The sequence below is a fragment of the Pongo pygmaeus genome, chromosome 4 (assembly GCF_028885625.2).
Source record: "Pongo pygmaeus isolate AG05252 chromosome 4, NHGRI_mPonPyg2-v2.0_pri, whole genome shotgun sequence".
In the NCBI taxonomy this organism is placed as follows: domain Eukaryota; kingdom Metazoa; phylum Chordata; class Mammalia; order Primates; family Hominidae; genus Pongo; species Pongo pygmaeus.
This window is the reverse complement of record NC_072377.2, coordinates 128,437,957-128,461,666: the sequence shown is the minus strand read 5'-3', so window position 1 is coordinate 128,461,666 and position 23,710 is coordinate 128,437,957.

Here is a 23,710-nt window from a genome sequence, read left to right as displayed (position 1 = left end):
AGGGACCTAGTCTCTTTATTAGGAAAAACAGGTGATAATTCAGAGGACATTCCTGCTGAAATAAAGAATTTCTGATAGACATGTTGCTGGCTAGTTGCCCTTCCTGTGTGCACACATGATAACCTGTCCTTGTCCTTGTCATGGCTGTTTAGCTTCTCTGCTTCACTAGAATATACAGGGAGAAACAGCTTAGGATGTGATACAATACATACAACTTGGATGGCATAGTGACCCATCTCTCCTAAAGCTTGTAGTCATAAATTGTGAATGTATTTTTCTATCTTGAAAAATGCACACATTTTTTAGGCTTAGTTGAAGGCATCATGAATGTGTTTCATAATTTATATAGCTTATTTCATATTTTTCACATAGTTATTACACTTTCAATGCTATAATTCTTTTCATCTGATATATTGGGGCGCCATATTGAAACTTACTGAGTGGATAGGGGTTAAAGAGAGGGTATGAGATCAAACTTATGGTGAATCCCCATTTCTAGAACTTCCTGAGGGTATTCTCATCTTTTAAATACCCCAAAGCTAATAGCAAAGTCAGTGCCTATTAAATATTTGTTGGATTAGTTAATTAATATTTTTAAAAACAGGGTAAAATGGATTACAGAGAAGATTTTTTAAATTGAGTGCAAGGCATCGCTTTAGCCAGGCTTTTCTAGGACTTGTCTTTGTGGATAAAACCCATTTGGTAATTGCTCAGCTCTCTCCTTAATTTCATCTCTAAAGACAGAGTCAGAGTCCTCAGAAATATTATACTGATTATTAATATTTGCTCAAGTATTTCCACTAAATATAAAGTAGATAATGATGGTGGAAATACATGGACATAGTTTTGATTGGTAAATAGAAAATGATTCTGTTATTATTTCCCATGCTACTAAATTAAATCTATCTTTTGGAGACCAGCTATATCTCTTGCTGTGAAAATTTTCTTAGTATTCTTTTTATCAGGGTCGACTTCAAAGGCATTGCCAGATTTTCAGGCAGACTAAAATACATACACTGCTGTATTTTTTTAATGTGAGTGAACAAGTGAATGCAAAATAGGGAAATTCAGTAACTAACATGATAAAGTGGTGAAACCATGAAAAACACCAGATTGGAAAAAATAGCTGAGCTGGTGTTTTCAGTTCCCTTAACAACCAAGTAGGCAACTTGATTAATGGTGCAGATTGCAGGCAATTCAGTGGCCACCTGAATGAACATAAGCAGAGCATAATCACCTGACAAATAGTGGCCTGAATGTTCTGCTTTTGAAATGAGAACTGAGTAAAACTCACATCCTAGTTGAACCAAATCACCCAGCAGCCTCAAATTAGACACATACAGAAAGAAGTTTTTAAAGTTTCTAAAACATAGTCTAAAATATAGTACTGATTTACTACATTATCAAAAAGCAAATTAAGAATATAAGTTTACTTGTAAATAAGGAGTTCAGAGTGGGAAAATAGAGAAATATTCTCATTAGATTATTGCCCTCTTTCCCAGAAATAGATGAAAGACTTCAGTTCTACATCAGGATCACTATTTGTATAATCTATAGTTGTTGTTTCTTTTGTTCCATTTTTATGTTCTCAACCATTTATCAACAGCTAAAGAGACCTATTAATCATTTTCTCTAACTGCTACACTTCATAGTGTATCAATTGTAGTCTTGAAATAAAAATAAGATAAATGGTTTGGCATGAATTGTGGCCTGATGAACCAAGAACAAAGATCTGACACATGGTAGATCTAATAATTCCTGCCTTATGTTTAAAATGCACACTTACTAGACTCTTCTGATTTGCCATTTCCTTCCTATTGGCATTCGGAAAGAAGTGTAGATTATAGAATAGGGAAGTTAAATCCAAATTAAATTGCATAGCTTGTAAAACGAGAATAAATGTGCCCAGTAACAGTAACACTATTCTTTTTTCTGTCTTTCAGTCTTTCATAAAGGAAGTACCAAATCTTGCCCATACAGGGTACATCACAATTATTATTGATCTTATGTATGAGGCAGGCTTCTCTGCAAGGTTACACAGCACCATGGGATGAATGATAACATTTTACTGAGTGACCAAGGGCTTTTAGTAAAGCCGGTGTTTTGTCTGAGTAAGCCCAGAAAGGAATATGTTAATATAAAAACCTTTAGAAAGGTTATTTACCCACCATCTGTTTATAGGTATTAAATGGGCAGTAAAATGATTAGGAGATGTCTAAAAATGTGAAAGAAGAAACATAATGATGTAGTTAATTTATAATGTTTAACATATGAGACTACATTTTGATCCTGATTTGTGCAGAGGGCCATACAATTGCCCAATGCAAGTGTGACTTTCTAGTGTGCAGACCTGGGTCACAGAGCGCCAAAATAGGGCTGTCATTTTATTATTCCCTTGATATTTTAGTATGAAACTGACAAATACATTTATGACCACTCCCCACCCTGTACCCACGCATTGTCAGTAATATTGCCCGGAGATTACGACCTTGGTTCTCACTGTGCCCAAACAGCTTCAGCATTCTTCCCAACACACTCCTATTTAATCACAATCAGCATAGGCTTAAGGGATCAATTCCTGATTATTTATTGTGATGTGGAGCAGCTAATTCTGTATGCCTGTTTCCTCATCTTTTAAAAGGCTAAGAGAGGATATAATAAAATAAATAATAAAATAAATACCATATGCAAACTGCATGTATTCAGTATTTGCTCAGGAACACAGAAGCTCTCTGTGTACTCTGGGTATAAATGGTTTTAATATAACCATTAGGGGCTTACATGTGAAGAACTGGGGAGGTGAAGATCAAAAGAGCCACCCCTGATAATCTCAGCCTGAAGTTCTGAAGCAGGTGGTCCTCAAGAGCTCCTGGGAAAGCTGATGTGAATCTCATGTCTGTCCATATGTCTGGGTGCAAATGTCTCAGGAGAATAATGCCTATCCATCCCTTCCACCCCACATTTTCATGTGAATGCCATTCACCAGTGAATATTAACCTGAAATCATGGAGGAAAGGGGATTCTGGGGACGGTAGTTCCCGACTTTTCTATGATGCAGAGAACTTGCAAGGCGGTGCCTCTGGTTCTCAACTGCTCTTTGTTTTATATCTCTTCATGATACATTTTTGAGTGAATTCACCAGTTCTTAAAATTTACTAATTCTCTAATTGTGCTTACTTCAGCATTTTTGTAACTTAAGAAGATTTTTTAAGTTCTTTTTTTTTTTATTTTCACGGTTCCTAATAAGCTTTTTCACATAGCCCACATTTTTCATGTCTCATTTCTCCACATCTTATTTTATAATTTCTTTTCCACTTTGAAAAAAGATGAAATGAGCCTCATAAGTATCCTCACTTTAAAGACTGTCGAAGTGCTTTCTAAAATTAATTTCATTTGGAATAAATTGATGGTCTCATTGTTGATTTTCTTGGTTGTCAATAGCTCTTTTCTTTGGCCTCATTTCATGGTGGGTTTGAAGAGAGTCCCTGGCTTCAATTAATAAGACTGGATCGTGCCTCCCAGCTTAGGTGAGGCATTTCTAGTCCCTGTTAACTTTTCAATAGCCAAGATTTTGACCAACCTCCCCCAGAACCAGAAAGCTCTGAGTTTCAGCTTATTATTGGTCTGTGTTTTTGTTGCACTTCTAGTGCATGTAGATGTTTATATAGTTTTTTTGAGCTCAATTACTCTTAATTGATTTTATCTGCCATTGCTCTGTCTTTGGAAAAGAAAGAGGTGATGTGTTTAAGTGTGAAATTATGGAGCCATTTTAACCAAAGGCCTGTTTGAGACATATTTAAATATCTTAGTTTTCTGTATTTCACCTCCTTCTTCAGAAATTTTAATAATTCATGCCCAAAGATTTCCTGTGGAATGTATAAAATGGTCTGCAGATGTTCTGGGACAGTCTGGATTTTAGGTACTATATGTCAATAAAGAATACACATGTAGTAGTAACTAAATTTGCTTATTTATATCATTTTTTGTTCCCCCAAAGATTTTAAGGGCAATACAAATGCTATTTAAGTTGCATTCCTTTCTGAGAATTTTTAAAATAAATTCAGAAATTAGAAATAATTTTTAAAAGAATATGTAGTGTGTTTTTTGGTTCTGCAAAAATAACTTTAAAATCAAGAACAACTCTACTCAGCTCTCACGCCTCAGATAATTATTTTCTCTCATTCCTCACTCAAGCTTCAGCCATTTCCACACCAAAATAACCCATTAAACTAAAAATTGGAGTATCCACACTTGTACCCCGACTGCCCTGACATCTGAGGATCTTCCCACTTCACCAGCACTGAAGGATTTGCCACCATGAATCATGCAATCAGTCAACACTGTTCAGAATATCTGAACTTGAAAACCTATTTAGAAAACAAAATCAATTTTCAATGCAACCCAGGAACTGTTCAAACCAAGATTAGGAAGTGTGAAAAGATGCCCTCTGGGACTTGTTGGTTGTTCCCAGTTTAGTGTTCTGGAGGAAGTTGGTACATATGAAGAACTTTAATTTGTGCTAATAAAGATGTATAACTCATTTGGATCAAGCCTCTCTTTCATCTTCTCTTTTGTTCCATACTCAATTATTTGGACCATTCATAATTTTTAAAACTTAAAAGGGTTTTGAGGCCGGATGCGGTGGCTCACGCCTGTAATCTGCACTTTGGGAGGCTGAGGCAGGTGGATCACCTGAGGTCAGGAGTTCGAGACCAGCCTGGCCAACATAATGAAACCCTGTCTCTACTAAAAACGCAAAAAATTGGCTGGGTGCAGTGGCACATGCCAGTAATCCCAGCTACTGAGGAGGCTGAGACAGGAGAATCACTTGAATCCAGGAGGCAGCGGTTACAGTGAGCTGAGATCACGCCACTGCACCAGGGCAAAAAGAGCAAAACTCCGTCTCAAAAAATAAATAAATAAATAAAAATAAAATAAATAAAAGCTTTTTGAGGTGTGGGTATCATATGGGATGAAAACATTGCCCAATTCAACAAATTGATTGTTTAGCAAATTTTGACAGGCAACGTGAACTGATCTTATAGGAGAGATTGTTAGGGTTTTTTTCTTTTTTTCTTTTAACTTTAATATAACTTTCAATTTTTTGATTTGTTTTTCTCTTTGTGAGTTGCTCAATATCATAATAAATGGATACATAAGTCCTAATGAGAAGAAATCAGGGAAATATTACTTTGAATTTCTTGTAATAAACATTAATCTCAGCCAGAACTTTTAGCTTCATTCTTTTGTGTATAAATTTGTTATATGAAATATTTTTCCTTTTGAATACATGTTTCTAATTCATCATGCTCTAGGACTTAAAGCAGAAAAATCTAGCTGAAGGCCCCAAATTAAGCAAAGTATATAGCATTTTTTTAATTTTCATATTGTTTAGAGTATTTTAAATAAATGTTTCATAAGAGTAATATCTGCAGTGGAATGAAGCTTCGACGAAACTCTTACTGTGCATCCATAGGCCTTTTCTGATAGCTTATCCTTTACAGAAATGGGAATCCTCATTACTAGACCCAGCAGGCAATAAGCAACTGCCTGACTGATAACATTTCTGTTATCTCTTTTAATAAAAACTTAATTTCCTTTCTTTCTTCTTATACTGTCAGATATCGGCACGTTATTTATTTTCCTGACAGTTACTGGTCAACTTGTGAGCACCTAAGACTTGCTGTTTTGACTCCCACCATCTCTTCTGTCTACCTTCCCATCCTTCTTTCCCAGGTAAACCATAGAAGAATGGGTTTGGGGCTGTTTCCAGGCAGGGCCAGCAGAGTTTCCATAAACACATCACAGGCTGGCACAAAGGAGATGCAGAAGGAGCAGCCGCAGCATGTATAGTCGAAAGCATTGGTGGAAATCTGAGGATTGTTAACCAAAAGACTTGCTTCAAGTCCCCAAACGCTTTCCTTATGGCACACTGAGCGCACTGTGTGTCTGGACAGACAGCTCTTTCAGCTGCCTGGAGCTTTCAGCCCAGGGTTTGAAGCATGACAGGATGTGGCAGCCCTGACTCTGGATAATGTAGAACGATGCAACAAAATGCATCAAATTAGAAAATGGAAACTTTTCCTTCCCTGAACTGTAATTTAGCTGTCACTTGGCTTTAAAGCAGCTGAAAACAATTTCTTGAAAGTGAATGTTTATTTCCTGAAGTTTCGGGAATAATTATAGGCCTATTCTCTACATGTTTGACATTCCACCCGCATTTCCCATAACTATGTGAGCAGTGCAAGTTCCTAGCACGTGCATATGGTGATCCTTTGCATTAAAAGATGCTGTTGTTGAATGCATGGCACCTTTTATCTGTGGCATGTCACATGCTTTACCTACAACTCTCTTATCAAGTTCAATGCATTCTGTCAGTGTGTGTGTGTGTGTTTACGTGTGCGCGTGCTTCCAAGTTCATTTTCTAAATGCTATGAGAAGGATCTACTGGAAAAATTCCTGATTTTACATCTGTCTTACTACAGGAAAAGAAGGGCAATATAATGAATTTTTATGAACTACGTTGCCTAGTGTTCACTGAGAAACCTTTGCCTTTTCAGGGGAAGCTTTTGACTTCGCCTGGTGAGGGAGTTGGTAACCTGATGCTATTGTTAGAATAATTATAGTCAAAGGTTTCCATGTCAGCACAGAATTTAGCTCAGTAAGGTTATATATTTTGAAATTCTTGTGCCTCTTCCTCTTAAAATATATGCTCTGCAGAATCAGGTGGGTGAAGGCCAATGAGTTGGTCATAAAACAACTTTTACATTGCTAAAAGGAATGTCTTAGATGTCTACGTGCGTAAGTATCAAGTTTTACAGAGACAAGTGTTATATACATGAGTAGAATTATTGACAGGCTACTTACCTGAGTTTCCTGATATAGGAATTCAGTTTATTCTATTGAATATTAGAGTTAATATTTGGAAATAAAATATTTATTATAATGAATAAAATAACTTTTTTTTTTTTTTGAGATGGAGTCTCGCTCTGTCACCCAGGCTGGAGTGCAGTGGCGCGATCTGGGCTCACTGCAACCTCTGCCTCCCGGGTTCAAGCAATTCTCCTGCCTCAGCCTCCTGAGTAGCTGGGACTACAGGCATGCACCACCACGCCCAGCTAATTTTTGTATTTTTAGTAGAGACGGGGTTTCACCATGTTGGCCAGGATGGTCTTGATCTCCTGAGCTTGTGATCTGCCCACCTCGACCTCCCAAAGTGCTGGGATTATAGGCGTGAGCCACTGCGCCCGGCCTAAAATAACTCTTTAGTTTGGAGTTGCATGATACTTTAGAGAACTGTTTTTACCAGGTTCTGTAACACAACCTCCATTTTTCACTACCACCTTTCTGGACAAATGTTGTTATAGTCTTATTTTACAGACGGAAAAACTAAAATGCAGAAAAATTTTATAGTTCTTAGACTGAGCATGCCTATGACAAGATTTTCAGAGTGCTCCTCTTAAAATATTAGGTTGGTTTCGAGGCAAACAGCCTTTGCGTGTCACCAGATTCAGCATTTGATTCCTGATGTTAGTCTTATGAATAAGCAATCGTAATTTCCTACTTATTTTCCTACCCAGGACAGTGATGTTTCTTTATTACTATCTAGGAACATTTTATATAGCTCCTAATTATTTAGAAAATAATTTTATTTCAAACCTCCTACATTGTGTAGATAATCAAAATTTTTGGCAATACAAACTTTATACTAGAGTTTGTTGTCTTGTGTTATTCTATGAGGCTAAAGGTACCTAAGAATTAGCACAAGTCTACTAAATTTCGTACAAGCACCATCTTTAAGCTGGTAACGTGAATAAGTACACTTCAGAAAAATCAGCTGAAAAAATCCATCAGTAAGTTTTATTCCCATATTTGTGAATGACAACAATATTTTACTTTTGCAAACTGATTCAATTGTAGTAAACTAGCATTTAAGGCATTGTCTGCAAAGACATACATTTGTTATACACAAGACAAATCAGATAGCTGTAGATCTAAGATACTAGTATACAATTATGAATGCAAACTTCTGACTATCCCTCAAGAACACCTATAAAGGAGAGACAGAGTGCTGTGTTTCATCCAAATTTATCCCATAGGGCCCAGAACTCTTAATTGCAGGGAAATATCCTTTTATCATGGTTCATTCTTTGATACCAATTGATGTGGAGAAAAATCCAAATTGGAGAATGGAGGTCATTATAAGAAGCAGATTTTCCCGTTTAACAGATATTCAGAATTTAAGTAGAAGTTGATGGAAGTGGGCCCATAGCTGACTTACAATATGATCACAACTTTGATGATTTCACTCAAACTAGCATAGACACTGAGCTATCATAATACCATGTAACTACTTTGTAGTTGAAGAGTAGGTTGCTATTGGCCACTATAGTTTAAAAGGCCATAATTATTTTCCAGTTCCAGTCTCACATCTAAATTTCAGGTTTGTATATCCAATCATTTACTCAATGTCTTTGGATGTCTGATAGAGATTTCACATTTAACATGTCCAAAGCTGAACTACCAACATTTCCTCTGACATGTGCTTTACCTACAGTCTTCACTGCCTTAACTGAATGGTGACTACAACCTACTAGTTGCTCAAGCCAAAAGCCCTGAAGTTATCCTTGTCTCCTCCCTTTTCTCATGCCCTATATTAGTTGGCTGGACTGCCATAACAAGATAACATAGACCGGGTGGCTTAAACAACAAAAAGTTATCTTCTCACACATCTGGAGACTGGAAGTCTGAGATGAAGGTGCCAGCATGGTCGAGTTCTGGTGGTGGCTCTCTTCCTGGCTTGCAAAAGGCCATCTTCACACAGTGTCCTCACATGGCAGTCAGAGAGAAAGAGATCAAGCTCTGCAGTGTCTCTTCTTTGAAGGGCACCAATCCCACCATGAGGGCTGCATTTTCATGACCTCATCTAACCCTATTTATCTCCCAAATGTCCTACGTCCACATGCCATCACATTGGGGGTTAGGAGGACACATGTGAATTTTAGGGAGATACAATTCAGTCCATGGTACATCTCAAGTCTAATCTATTAGGAAATCCTCTTGAATCTACCTTCCAAATATATCTAGAATCTAAACTACGTATTGGAAACCTAAATAATAGTACACTAATGCTGTGGTTCAAGCCACTCCCACCTCTCGTCTATATTATTACAATTGCCTCTTAATTGTTCTCCTTTCTTTGACATTGCTCTCACATAAACCAGAGTGAATATTTTAAACTAAAAGTCAAATCGTGTCATTCCTGTGCTCAAAATCTTACATTAACATTAGCTTTCCACTTCACTTGACTAAAACTGTTTCTTTCCAGTTACCTATGAAACTGCACATGATAGCCTTACCCAACATACGCACACACCACATACACCTTATTGGCCTTCCTTTATTCCTCTCCCCCTTGCTCACTCTGCTTCAATCACATTGGCCTTGAACTTACATGTCAGGCATGATTACAGCCTGTGTACTGATGCCATGTGTACCTAGAAGACACCCACATTAGCATGACACTCTTTCTCCTATTTCAAGTCCTTACCAAACTCTTGCCTTTAGGATGAGGCCTCCCTACTCTCAAATCTCCCCCAACCAACTTCCCAATGACATTTTTTTTAATTAATTAATTTATTATTATTATTGTACTTTAGGTTTTAGGGTACATGTGCGCAATGTGCAGGTTAGTTACATATGTATACATGTGCCATGCTGGTGCGCTGCACCCACTAACTCGTCATCTATCATTAGGTATATCTCCCAATGCTATCCCACTCCCCTCCCCCCACCCCACAACAGTCCCCAGAGTGTGATGTTCCCCTTCCTGTGTCTATGTGTTCTCATTGTTCAATTCCCACCTATGAGTGAGAATATGCGGTGTTTGGTTTTTTGTTCTTGCGGTAGTTTACTGAGAATGATGATTTCCAATTTCATCCATGTCCCTACAAAGGACACGAACTCATCATTTTTTCTGGCTGCATAGTATTCCATGGTGTATATGTGCTACATTTTCTTAATCCAGTCTATCATTGTTGGACATTTGGGTTGGTTCCAAGTCTTTGCTATTGTGAATAGTGCCACAATAAACATACGTGTGCATGTGTCTTTATAGCAGCATGATTTGTAGTCCTTTGGGTATATACCCAGTAATGGGATGGCTGGGTCAAATGGTATTTCTAGTTCTAGATCCCTGAGGAATTGCCACACTGACTTCCACAATGGTTGAACTAGTTTACAGTCCCACCAACAGTGTAAAAGTGTTCCTATTTCTCCACATCCTCTCCAGCACCTGCTGTTTCCTGACTTTTTAATGATTGCCATCCTAACTGGTGTGAGATGGTATCTCATTGTGGTTTTGATTTGCATTTCTCTGATGGCCAGTGATGGTGAGCATTTTTTCATGTGTTTTCTGGCTGCATAAATGTCTTCTTTTGAGAAGTGTCTGTTCATGCCCTTTGCCCACTTTTTGATGGGGTTGTTTGTTTTTTTCTTGTAAATTTGTTGGAGTTCATTGTAGATTCTGGATATTAGCCCTTTGTCAGATGAGTAGGTTGCGAAAATTTTCTCCCATTCTGTAGGTTGCCTGTTCACTCTGATGGTAGTTTCTTTTGCTGTGCAGAAGCTCTTTAGTTTAATTAGATCCCATTTGTCAATTTTGGCTTTTGTTGCCATTGCTTTTGGTGTTTTAGACATGAAGTCCTTTCCCATGCCTATGTCCTGAATGGTATTGCCTAGGTTTTCTTCTAGGGTTTTTATGGTTTTAGGTCTAACATTTAAGTCTTTAATCCATCTTGAATTGATTTTTGTATAAGGTGTAAGGAAGGGATCCAGTTTCAGCTACCTACATATGGCTAGCCAGTTTTCCCAGCACCATTTATTAAATAGGGAATCCTTTCCCCATTGCTTGTTTTTCTCAGGTTTGTCAAAGATCAGATAGTTGTAGATATGCGGCATTATCTGAGGGCTCTGTTCTGTTCCATTGATCTAAATCTCTGTTTTGGTACCAGTACCATGCTGTTTTGGTTAGTGTAGCCTTGTAGTATAGTTTGAAGTCAGGTAGTGTGATGCCTCCAGCTTTGTTCTTTTGGCTTAGGATTGACTTGGCGATGCGGGCTCTTTTTTGGTTCCACATGAACTTTAAAGTAGTTTTTTCCAATTCTGTGAAGAAAGTCATTGGTAGCTTGATAAGGATGGCATTGAATCTATAAATTACCTTGGGCAGTATGGCCATTTTCATGATATTGATTCTTCCTACCCATGAGCATGGAATGTTCTTCCATTTGTTTGTATCCTCTTTTATTTCCTTGAGCAGTGGTTTGTAGTTCTCCTTAAAGAGGTCCTTCACGTCCCTTGTAAGTTGGATTCCTAGGTATTTTATTCTCTTTGAAGCAATTGTGAATGGGAGTTCACTCATGATTTGGCTCTCTGTTTGTCTGTTATTGTTGTATAAAAATGCTTGTGATTTTTGTACATTGATTTTGTATCCTGAGACTTTGCTGAATTTGCTTATCAGCTTAAGGAGATTTTGGGCTGAGACAATGGGGTTTTCTAGATATACAATCATGTTGTCTGCAAACAGGGACAATTTGACTTCCTGTTTTCCTAATTGAATGCCCTTTATTTCCTTCCCCTGCCTAATTGCCCTGGCCAGAACTTCCAACACTATGTTGAATAGGAGTGGTGAGAGAGAGCATCCCTGTCTTGTGCCAGTTTTCGAAGGGAATGCTTCCAGTTTTTGCCCATTCAGTATGATATTGGCTGTGGGTTTGTCATAAATAGCTCTTATTATTTTGAGATACATCCCATCAATACCTAATTTATTGAGAGTTTTTAGCATGAAGGGTTGTTGAATTTTGTCAAAGGCCTTTTCTGCATCTATTGAGATAATCATGTGGTTTTTGTCTTTGGTTCTGTTTATGTGCTGGATTACATTTATTGATTTGCATATATTGAACCAGCCTTGCATCCCAGGGATGAAGCCCACTTGATCATGGTGGATAAGCTTTTTGATGTGCTGCTGGATTTGGTTTGCCAGTATTTTATTGAGGATTTTTGCATCAATGTTCATCAAGGGTATTGGTCTAAAATTCTCTTTTTTGGTTGTGTCTCTGCCCAGCTTTGGTATCAGGATGTTGCTGGCCTCATAAAATGAGTTAGGGAGGATTCCCTCTTTTTCTATTGATTGGAATAGTTTCAGAAGGAATGGTACCACTTCCTCCTTGTACCTCTGGTAGAATTCAGCTGTGAATCCATCTGGTCCTAGACTCTTTTTGCTTGGTAAGCTATTGATTATTGACACAATTTCAGCTCCTGTCATTGGTCTACTCAGAGATTCAACTTCTTCCTGGTTTAGTCTTGGGGGGGTGTATGTGTCGAGGAATTTATCCATTTCTTCTAGATTTTCTAGTTTATTTGTGTAGAGGTGTTCGTAGTATTCTCTGATGGTAGTTTGTATTTCTGTGGGATCAGTGGTGATATCCCCTTTATTGTTTTTAATTGCATCTATTTGATTCTTCTCTCTTTTTTTCTTTATTAGTCTTGCTAGCGGTCTATCAATTTTGTTGATCCTTTCAAAAAACCAGCTCCTGGATTCATTAATTTTTTGAAGGGTTTTTTGTGTCTCTATTTCCTTCAGTTCTGCTCTGATTTCAGTTATTTCTTGCCTTCTGCTAGCTTTTGGATGTGTTTGCTCTTGCTTTTCTAGTTCTTTTAATTGTGATGTTAGGGTGTCAATTTTAGATCTTTCCTGCTTTCTCTTGTGGGCATTTAGTGCTATAAATTTCCCTCTACACACTGCTTTGAATGTGTCCCAGAGATTCTGATATATTGTGTCTCGCTTCTCGTTGGTTTCAAAGAACATCTTTATTTCTGCCTTCATTTCGTTATGTACCCAGTAGTCATTCACGAGCAGGTTGTTCAGTTTCCATGTAGTTGAGCGGTTTTGAGTGAGATTCTTAATCCTGAGTTCTAGCTTGATTGCACTGTGATCTGAGAGACAGTTTGTTATAATTTCTGTTATTTTACATTTGCTGAGGAGAGCTTTACTTCCAACTATGTGGTCAATTTTGGAATAGGTGTGGTGTGGTGCTGAAAAAAAGGTATATTCTGTTGATTTGGGGTAGAGAGTTCTGTAGATGTCTATTAGGTCTGCTTGGTGCAGAGCTGAGTTCAATTCCTGGGTATCCTTGTTGACTTTCTGTCTCGTTGATCTGTCTAATGTTGACAGTGGGGTGTTAAAGTCTCCCATTATTATTGTGTGGGAGTCTAAGTCTCTTTGTAGGTCACTCAGGACTTGCTTTATGAATCTGGGTGCTCCTGTATTGGTTGCATGTATATTTAGGATAGTTAGTTCTTCTTGTTGAATTGATCCCTTTACCATTATGTAATGGCCTTCTTTGTCTCTTTTGATCTTTGTTGGTTTAAAGTCTGTTTTATCAGAGACTAGGATTGCAACCCCTGCCTTTTTTTGTTTTCCATTTGCTTGGTAGATCTTCCTCCATCCTTTTATTTTGAGCCTATGTGTGTCTCTGCATGTGAGATGGGTTTCCTGAATACAGCACACTGATGGGTCTTGAGTCTTTATCCAATTTGCCAGTCTGTGTCTTTTAATTGGAGCATTTAGTCCATTTACATTTAAAGTTAATATTGTTATGTGTGAATTTGATCCTGTCATTATGAGGTTAGCTGGTAATTTTGCTCGTTAGTTGATGCAGTTTCTTTCTAGTCTCAATGGTCTTTACATTTTGGCATGATTTTGCAGCAGCTGGTACCGGTTGTGCCTTTCCATGTTTAGCACTTCCTTCAGGAGCTCTTTCAGGGCAGGCCTGGTGGTGACAAAATCTCTCAGCATTTGCTTGTCTGTAAAGTATTTTATTTCTCCTTCACTTATGAAGCTTAGTTTGGCTGGATATGAAATTCTGGGTTGAAAATTCTTTTCTTTAAGAATGTTGAATATTGGCCCCCACTCTTTTCTGGCTTGTAGAGTTTCTGCCGAGAGAGTTCCACTGTTAGTCTGATGGGCTTCACTTTGAGGGTAACCTGACCTTTCTCTCTGGCTGCCCTTAACATTTCTTCCTTCATTTCAACTTTGGTGAATCTGACAATGATGTGTCTTGGAGTTGCTCTTCTCCAGGAGTATCTCTGTGGCGTTCTCTGTATTTCTTGAATCTGAATGTTGGTCTGCCTTGCTAGATTGGGGAAGTTCTCCTGGATAATATCCTACAAAGTGTTTTCCAACTTGGTTCCATTCTCCCCATCACTTTCAGGTACACCAATCAGACATAGATTTGGTCTTTTCACATAGTCCCACATTTCTTGGAGGCTTTGCTCATTTCTTTTTATTCTTCTTTCTCTAAACTTCCCTTCTCGCTTCATTTCATTCGTTTCATCTTCCATCGCTGATACCCTTTCTTCCAGTTGATCGCATCAGCTCCTGAGGCTTCTGCATTCTTCACATAGTTCTCGAGCCTTGGTTTTCAGCTCCATCAGCTCCTTTAAGCACTTCTCTGTATTGGTTATTCTAGTTATACATTCTTCTAAATTTTTTTCAAAGTTTTCAACTTCTTTGCCTTTGGTTTGAATATCCTCCCGTAGCTCGGAGTAATTTGATCGTCTGAAGCCTTCTTCTCTCAGCTCGTCAAAGTCATTCTCCGTCCAGCTTTGTTCTGTTGCTGGTGAGGAACTGTGTTCCTTTGGAGGAGGAGAGGCACTCTGCTTTTTAGAGTTTCCAGTTTTTCTGCTCTGTTTTTCCCCATCTTTGTGGTTTTATCTACTTTTGGTCTTTGATGATGGTGATGTACAGATGGGTTTTTGGTGTGGATGTCCTTTCTGTTTGTTAGTTTTCCTTCTAAAAGACAGGACCCTCAGCTGCAGGTCTGTTGGAGTACCCGGCCGTGTGAGGTGTCAGTCTGCCCCTGCTGGGGGGTGCCTCCCAGTTAGGCTGCTTGGGGGTCAGGGGTCAGGGACCCACTTGAGGAGGCAGTCTGCCCGTTCTCAGATCTCCAGCTGCGTGCTGGGAGAATCACTGCTCTCTTCAAAGCTGTCAGACAGGGACATTTAAGTCTGCAGAGGTTACTGCTGTCTTTTTGTTTGTCTGTGCCCTGCCCCCAGAGGTGGAGCCTACAGAGGCAGGCAGGTCTCCTTGAGCTGTGGTGGGCTCCACCCAGTTTGAGCTTCCTGGCTGCTTTGTTTACCTAAGCAAGCCTGGGCAATGGTGGGCGCCCCTCCCCCAGCCTCACTGCCGCCTTGTAGTTTGATCTCAGACTGCTGTGCTAGCAATCAGCGAGACTCCATGGGCGTAGGACCCTCTGAGCCAGGTGCGGGATATAATCTCCTGGTGCACCATTTTTTAAGCCCGTTGGAAAAGCGCAGTATTCGGGTGGGAGTGACCCGATTTTCCAGGTGCCGTCTGTCACCCCTTTCTTTGACTAGGAAAGGGAACTCCCTGACCCCTTGCACTTCCCGAGTGAGGCAATGCCTCGCCCTTCTTTGGCTCGCGCACGGTGCGTGCACCCACTGACCTGCACCCACTGTCTGGCACTCCCTAGTGAGATGAACCCGGTACCTCAGATGGAAATGCAGAAATCACCCGTCTTCTGTGTCGCTCACGCTGGGAGCTGTAGACCGGAGCTGTTCCTATTCGGCCATCTTGGCTCCTCCCCCCTCCAATAATATTTACCCTCTCTTTTTTTTTCTTTTCTTCCCCATAAGCTTTCATTAATTTTCTTTTTTTATTTTTTGAGATGGAGTCTCGCCCTGTCACCCAGACTGCAGTGCAATGGCGTGATCTCGGCTCACTGCAACCTCTGCCTCCAGGGTTCAAACGATTCTCCTGCCTCAGCCTCATGAGTAGCTGGGATTACAAGAGCTCAACACTGTGCTGAACTAATTTTTGTATTTTCAGTAAAGACAGGGTTTCACCATGTTGGCCAGTCTAGTCTCGAACTCCTGACCTCATGATCCTCCTGCCTTGGCCTCCCAAAGTGCTGGGATTACAGGCGTGAGTCACTGCGCCTGGCCTAATTTTCTAATTTACTTTCTTGTTACGTTTACTATGTAATATCAATCTCATTCTGCTTCAGTGCAAGCTTCCTAGGAACAGAAATCTTACTCTGTTTTGTGCAGTGTCATATCCTAAGCATCTAGGGCAGTGTCTGCATATACTAGGTGGTCAATAAATATTTGTTGAAGGAAAAAAGAAAAGTTTCAGTTGGAACAGCGACCCTTGCAATTCGAAATTATTAACACATTCCATCACTCTTCTGATCTCTTTTTCCACATTCCCTCCTACTTCCACTCCAGCCAACACTAATTGGTCAATGCACACATGAATGCTAACTCACTACTACATTTTCACAAAGTACAATATGGTAGAGATTTAAACTAAAAGATATGGCTCCTTCCCTCAAATAAGGACAAGTGATTGACAACAAACAGAAAACAATAACACATGTACTGTAGGATTCTATGAAAATGTTTAAATTTTGTAAGAGTTTGAGGCAAAAAACGTCAGAAAAGTCTGGAATTGTAATTGTAAAAGGCTTCTCGGTAAAGAAAGGGATTTGAAAAGTGAAGAATAATGAAAATAATATACATAAAACATTATATAATTTTTTTATGATTATATGACATATATTATATTCATTTACTTTGTTGTTACATAGAGTAATTCCTTAAATGAAATCACTGAAACTGGCTTCCAAACTGGCTGACTAGGGCCTCTAACCAGAAGGAAAGCTTGTCAACAGATGTCACATTCTGCTAAACTGACTTACCACAAGAATAGGCTGTTGGGAGGAAGCAGAGAGGTCTCTATGATTTTCATTCAGTAGTAAATCAGCCAAATCAAAACTCAGGGATATGATGTGGCAAGGCATGTAGGAACCTCAGGCATGTCAGGTTTTCCCTGGAGGGAAGCGGCATAAGCAGGCGAGCACAAAAGCCACATAATCACCTTATTCATGACTTTGAGTTCATCTCGGCTGGTATCGATTGGCAAGCAGTTGCAAATAGAAAATCATGAATGTCACTCTTAGAGAAAAGCTTAAATGTATTAGCTAGCTAATTGAAAGCCTTCAACACACACCAGGCTTCAAGCAGCCCCACAAGAAAACCAGTTAAATTTATCATAGGTGGAATGAGTAGAAGGGAGTCAAGATGATCCCCAAATGCCGATGCCTCCTAACTTTTAACTTTTAAGTAGTACATTCTGTTTCTTACAACTTTTGTCTAGTGAAGATGTTTAAGAACATTTTTCATGTTTATTGTGTTTTAGTAATAGAAAAATTTAGAGTAAGAAAACATGCTTATAGAGTAATTTCCCTTACAGTCTTTATGACAATGTATCCAGGAAGAGCTGCTTAATTAAACTCTGTGTTATTAATACTCGTAATCACATACTGCAGTTTAAAGTTTCCTGTCTTGTTAAAATGAATTTAAGCAGCTTGACACATTCAAGTATGTATAGTGACTCAATTACACATCAAAACCAAATGGCTATTGTTTGTCAACATAATAAAGATAGGAGATAACTATGGTTATGACAGAACAATTAGGATGCCATTTGACCAGGGCATAGAATATATGTCCATTCATTCATTCATCTATTTATTCAAAAAATATTCAGTGACTTCTGTTGCAACAAATAATGACTTGATAAAGTGGGTATGGGGAAAATATGAGAAACTTAAAAGTAAGGGTGAGAAATTAAAATTTCTGTGTCTTAAAGTAGGAAGCATTAATATTATAAACAGAGAGGTCTCTCAATGGAGCAGTGAAACTCCTGGACAGGATGAAGCAAATATGGATTAGAGGCAGGAAATGGAAAAGGCCAGACTAGGAGTAAAGCAGGGAAGGAGAGGGAGGGTGAGATGTGATCTGAGACAGCTATCAAATATACCCGTAAATAGGCCATAGTAATAGTTGGATGAGAATGATGGGAAATTCTTTTTTTGAAAAGTGATGGGAACGGCAGCCTGTTTCCAGGGTATGTCAGAGGAAATGGAGGCAGTAGGCATAGGCTGCTTATTTGAAAAGTTTGAAAAGAGAAAAAAAATTACAGCAGTAGCTAGAGAGGGCAGCTGGGTCAAGAGAACATTTTCTAAGACAGCGAAGAACTAGACATTTTTGAAGGCATAAGGGTGAAAGCTGTGAGGAGGGTTTGAAAATACCTGAGAGGGCAGAGATAAACTGAGAATTAGAGTCTTTATGGGCCTGGGAAGAGCAGAGTAGGATGGCGCGAAAGTGGCTCTGAGTTTTAGAGGAGGAGAAGGACTTGTTTCTGGAGTGGAGACAAGACAAGAAGTAAGTCACTGTAACTAAACGTGCCAACTGATGATGACTTGATCTTAATAGTGATATAAACACTAAAGGCAGTATCTGAGGAAGATAATACCTTCCTTCACTTTTATTACAACCTTATCATGACAACAAAAGCATATACGCTCACCTGTAATTAAAGTACATCTCTCCTTCCACGGTTTGATTTCCATTGAGTTTCTAATACTGATTTTTACCATTTTTTTCTCTTACCAGTCTGATTCTCTTTATTAAAAATCCATTTTATGTATTTGCCCTGCCAGCCACATCAATCTGCTGTACGCTGCTTATATACCCCTGGAATTACCTCCCCTGACCGTGTATTACTCTCCTTCTTTTCTAAGAAATAAACTGTCTTGTATTTTTAGATAAAGACCAACAGAAATTAATGTAATTTGATCCTTGCCTGTGTTATTATCTTTTCTTGATTTTCAATTTGATTTTTACTTGGAGCATGATGTATTTGAGAATTAAAAATAGCTCTTTTTTTTCCTTTCATCGTGTTTGTTTTTCCATTTTCAAATATAAGTCACTTAAGCCAGTGGGCTTCAAATAGAGGGTCACAACCCAGTGGGCGTACAAGATGGAATACAAAAGGAAGGTATTAAAATTTCCCTGTGTTTAAGTCCAACAGTATGAAATAAATTATTTCTTCTAATATTTAGCAGGTAAATTGAATGAGGTAAATTGAATGAGGCCCAGTTCATATGTCACACTGTCTTATGTCACATATTCTACACAAATATTCAGCCTATTATTAGCATATTGCAGCTTCTGTGTGTCTGGTTAAGGAAAGCTTAATATGACCCACTTTAAAGACCGTTTCTCATTAAGAAGTACAAGTGACTTTAAGAGATTCTGGCAGAGAAAAACACACATTAAAGGTTATACTCATGATACAAAACAGGCAAGCAACTAGAAATTGGCAGACCTGTCACTACTACTTCCTAAATGAGCTCAACTTCAGCCAATATTCACAAGAAAAAAAAATGGAAAAAGATCTGACAAGCAGTTAGCTGACAAAATTAAAATTATTAAGAAGACTGTTTTGAATATAGGCTTACTCATATTATCATTAGAGATGGCTGTAATCCCAAGCGTATATTTCACCTTTAGATACTAGTTAATAATTGTACAAGAAGAAAATTTATAAATAAATAAATATTCATGTAGTGGGGGATTTTCTCAACATCATTTTACTAGTAGAGGTGTACAATAATAGCTGGGAGACCTCTGATCTAATACTTTTTTATTGGATAATATGAATAAATTTTTTTCATAAAATAACAAAACATTAAGGTTCCCATAACTATAAAAATTGGCTTTGAGAATTGTGGAAGATAAGTATTACTTTTGAAAATGTACCGATTTTCCCTTAAACTACTATACAGCAGAATACAAAAGAAACCTCTCCATTGGCAAATATTAGTAAGATATTGGCAAAGATTAGTGAGATGCTTCAAGGGTGAAGACGGACACTCTAGTGGCCTGCCACACAGCACAAGCACTGATTTTTAGGTTGAGTTACTACTATCTCTATATTTCATATACTATTCAAGTAACCACTGCATCAAGTTTTGGAACTTGATGGCAAAAAAACCATGAACACTTTGGAAATTTTACTTCACTTCTATTATAGTTTTAAATGTCCTAACTCTAAAGTAGATTTTTAAGGTACCTCGGTAATTGATATGCTGATTGGGGCTCGATTTTTATCCTTGGAATACTCACAAATATGGAAATGAGTCTTCTAAATGGTTCTACTGTGCTGGGAAACAAACACTCATAATTTTGTCCTCAAAGAAAACAGACCTTTATCATGCTTTATGTCCACCAGCTATACTCCATTTTCCATGAGGACACAAGAGATTTTCTATTTTTCTATTAGTTAGCATGGGGGCTTTATCATAAATGCAATTCCATAGACTAGCATTGATTCAAGTGGACTATTGCCTCCAGCAGGAATTCTCTAACTGTATTTTCCTTCCAAAATTTTAAAAGCGGCATGCCAGCTCCCATGTGTAGATATCATTACATTTAAAATTAAAGTGAACCAGTTTGGCATTTTACTAGTGTTTTGTTTAGAAACTGAGAAGCTAGCTCTGTGAGTCATTAGCTAGTCTTCTACATGGTGATGAATACTACACAATTGAAAAGCCTATTTTTTTTTGAATTATAAAAACATTCTTTAAAGTAGAAAATATCTATGGTAATGACTACTTAGATTTACATAGTATCTGTCTTAAAGTTTCCAAAGTACTTTAGAGACTTATTAATTTTCACATTTCTCCCTGGAACAGAATATGAACAGACTGAGAAAATTGAAGTAATGAAGTCACATGATGCTCCCAAGCTTCATTAGTAAGCAATGAAGAAGCAAAAAAATACAAATAAGAATTATCTTGTGACAGAGTTCTTAGATAGACTAAAAAGCTATCTAAGCAATAGAGTGTTTAAATAATAATACTTTAATACATTGTAGTCCACCTAATAAAACCATAATGTCAACTAAACTGTATATTGTCAAGCTGTCTTTGTGATGATTGCATAATTTTTAAAGCCAAATTTCCTCTGAAGTACTAGGGTGATGTTATCTTTAAATAAAGAATCTGGGACCATTGTATTAGAATAACACTTAGTTAAGCAGCTAAGAAAAACCCCTTGTGGCAATCTAGAATATTACATAGAAAAGATTGTAGGCCTGGCAGGAGAGCTCATAGAACATTTCCCTGCCCAGGAACTCCAGGCTTTAACTATCAGAGACTGAGGGTGGGCAGGAGACTTAAGAGGACATTGCAAGGCATTGAGGACCTTCATGAATGTATGACACCATTTCTAAAGAATAAAGAAGTGGTGGGGGGAAGGTTGCAAACAATTTGCTGAGATAAAGAAACTAATTGGTGGTAGGACTGGAGAGAAAGAGACTCTCTGGTGTCCCCAATATCTTTTAACTTGGCAGTAAACTATGGTGGTATCTTCAACAATTCTAAAAGCTGATGATTTGGCTGTGAACACAGATAGATCTCTTCAGATCTCAGTCCCAGCTAATGGGAAAGTTATACTTCCACCCTCAAAATATTTCAAGCCGGTTGTGAACTGAATCGAACTAATGCTGTAATAAAATCCAGACTCAGCAAAGCCACAGATCAGATTGACTCATTTCTAATAGACTGACAGAAAATGGGGCAGTATTTTTCTGAAGATAAATATCTACTTTAGATTCCCTGTTCCTTATATTAAGCGCCTGGAATACACTTATAGATTACAAGACACACAACAAGTCAAGAAAATGGCATTCATGATCAAGAGTTGAAACCATCAATAGAAGCAGATCTAAAGATAGACCAAACATTGATATCATCAGACAGCTACTTTAAAATATAGATAGCAAAAATGATTAAAGATATATTCAAAATGGTGCACAACATTCATACAAAAATGGGAAATGTTAGCAGAGATACAAAAATTATTTTAAAAAACAAACTAAATGGAAATGCTAGAAATGAAAATTATAACATTAGAACTGAAGAACTCATATATGGACTTAAAAGCAGATTGGACATAGCAGAGAAAGCTACTAGTAAAGTTAAAACAGTCAATAGAAAATATCTGAGGGGGGAGGAGACAAGATGGCCGAATAGGAACAGCTCCGGTCTACAGCTCCCAGCGCGAGCGACGCAGAAGACGGGTGATTTCTGCATTTCCATCTGAGGTACCGTGTTCATCTCACTAGGGAGTGCCAGACAGTGGGCGCAGGTCAGTGGGTGAGTGCACTGTGCGCCAGCCGAAGCAGGGGCGAGGCATTGCCTCACTCGGGAAGCGCAAGGGGTCAGGGAGTTCCCCTTCCAGGGGTGACAGACGGCACCTGGAAAATCGGGCCACTCCCACCCGAATACTGTGCTTTTCCGACGGGCTTAGGAAACGGTGCCCCAGGAGAGTATAGCCCGCACCTGGCTCAGAGGGTCCTACGCCCACGGAGTCTCGCTGATTGCTAGCACAGCAGTCTGAGATCAAACAGCAAGTCGGCAGCGAGGCTGGGGGAGGGGCGCCCGCCATTGCCCAGGCTCGCTTAGGTAAACAAAGCAGCCTGGAAGCTTGAACTGGGTGGAGCCCACCACAGCTCAAGGAGGCCTGCCTGCCTCTGTAGGCTCCACCTCTGGGGGCAGGACACAGACAAACAAAAAGACAGCAGTAACCTCTGCAGACTTAAATGTCCCTGTCTGACAGCTGTGAGGAGAGCAGTGGTTCTCCCAGCACGCAGCTGGAGATCTGAGAACGGGCTGACTGCCTCCTCAAGTGGGTCCCTGACCCCTGACCCCCGAGCAGCCTAACTGGGAGGCACCCCCCAGCAGGGGCAGACTGACACCTCACACGGCCGGCCAGGTACTCCAACAGACCTGCAGCTGAGGGTTCTGTCTGTTAGAAGGAAAACTAACAGAAAGGACATCCACACCAAAAACCCTTCTGTACATCACCATCATCAAAGACCAAAAGTAGATAAAACCACAAAGATGGGGAAAAAACAGAGCAGAAAAACTGGAAACTCTAAAAACCAGAGTACCTCTCCTCCTCCAAAGGAACGCAGTTCCTCACCAGCAACGGAACAAAGCTGGACGGAGAATGACTTTGACGAGCTGAAAGAAGAAGGCTTCAGACGATCAAATTACTCCGAGCTACGGGAGGATATTCAAAGCAAAGGCAAAGAAGTTGAAAACTTTGAAAAAAATTTAGAAGAATGTATAACTAGAATAACCAATACAGAGAAGTGCTTAAAGGAGCTGATGGAGCTGAAAACCAAGGCTCGAGAACTACGTGAAGAATGCAGAAGCCTCAGGAGCCGATGCGATCAAATGGAAGAAAGGGTATCAGCCCTGGAAGATGAAATGAATGAAATGAAGCAAGAAGGGAAGTTTAGAGAAAAAAGAATAAAAAGAAACGAGCAAAGCCTCCAAGAAATGTGGGACTATGTGAAAAGACCAAATCTACGTCTGATTGGTGTACCTGAAAGTGACGGGGAGAATGGAAACAAGTTGGAAAACACTCTGCAGGATATTATCCAGGAGAACTTCCCCAATCTAGCAAGGCAGGCCAACATTCAGATTCAGGAAATACAGAGAACGCCACAAAGATACTCCTCGAGAAGAGCAACTCCAAGACACATAATTGTCAGATTCACCAAAGTTGAAATGAAGGAAAAAATGTTAAGGGCAGCCAGAGAGAAAGGTCGGGTTACCATCAAAGGGAAGCCCATCAGACTAACAGCGGATCTCTCGGCAGAAACCCTACAAGCCAGAAGAGAGTGGGGGCCAATATTCAACATTCTTAAAGAAAAGAATTTTCAACCCAGAATTTCTTATCCTGCCAAACTAAGCTTCATAAGTGAAGGAGA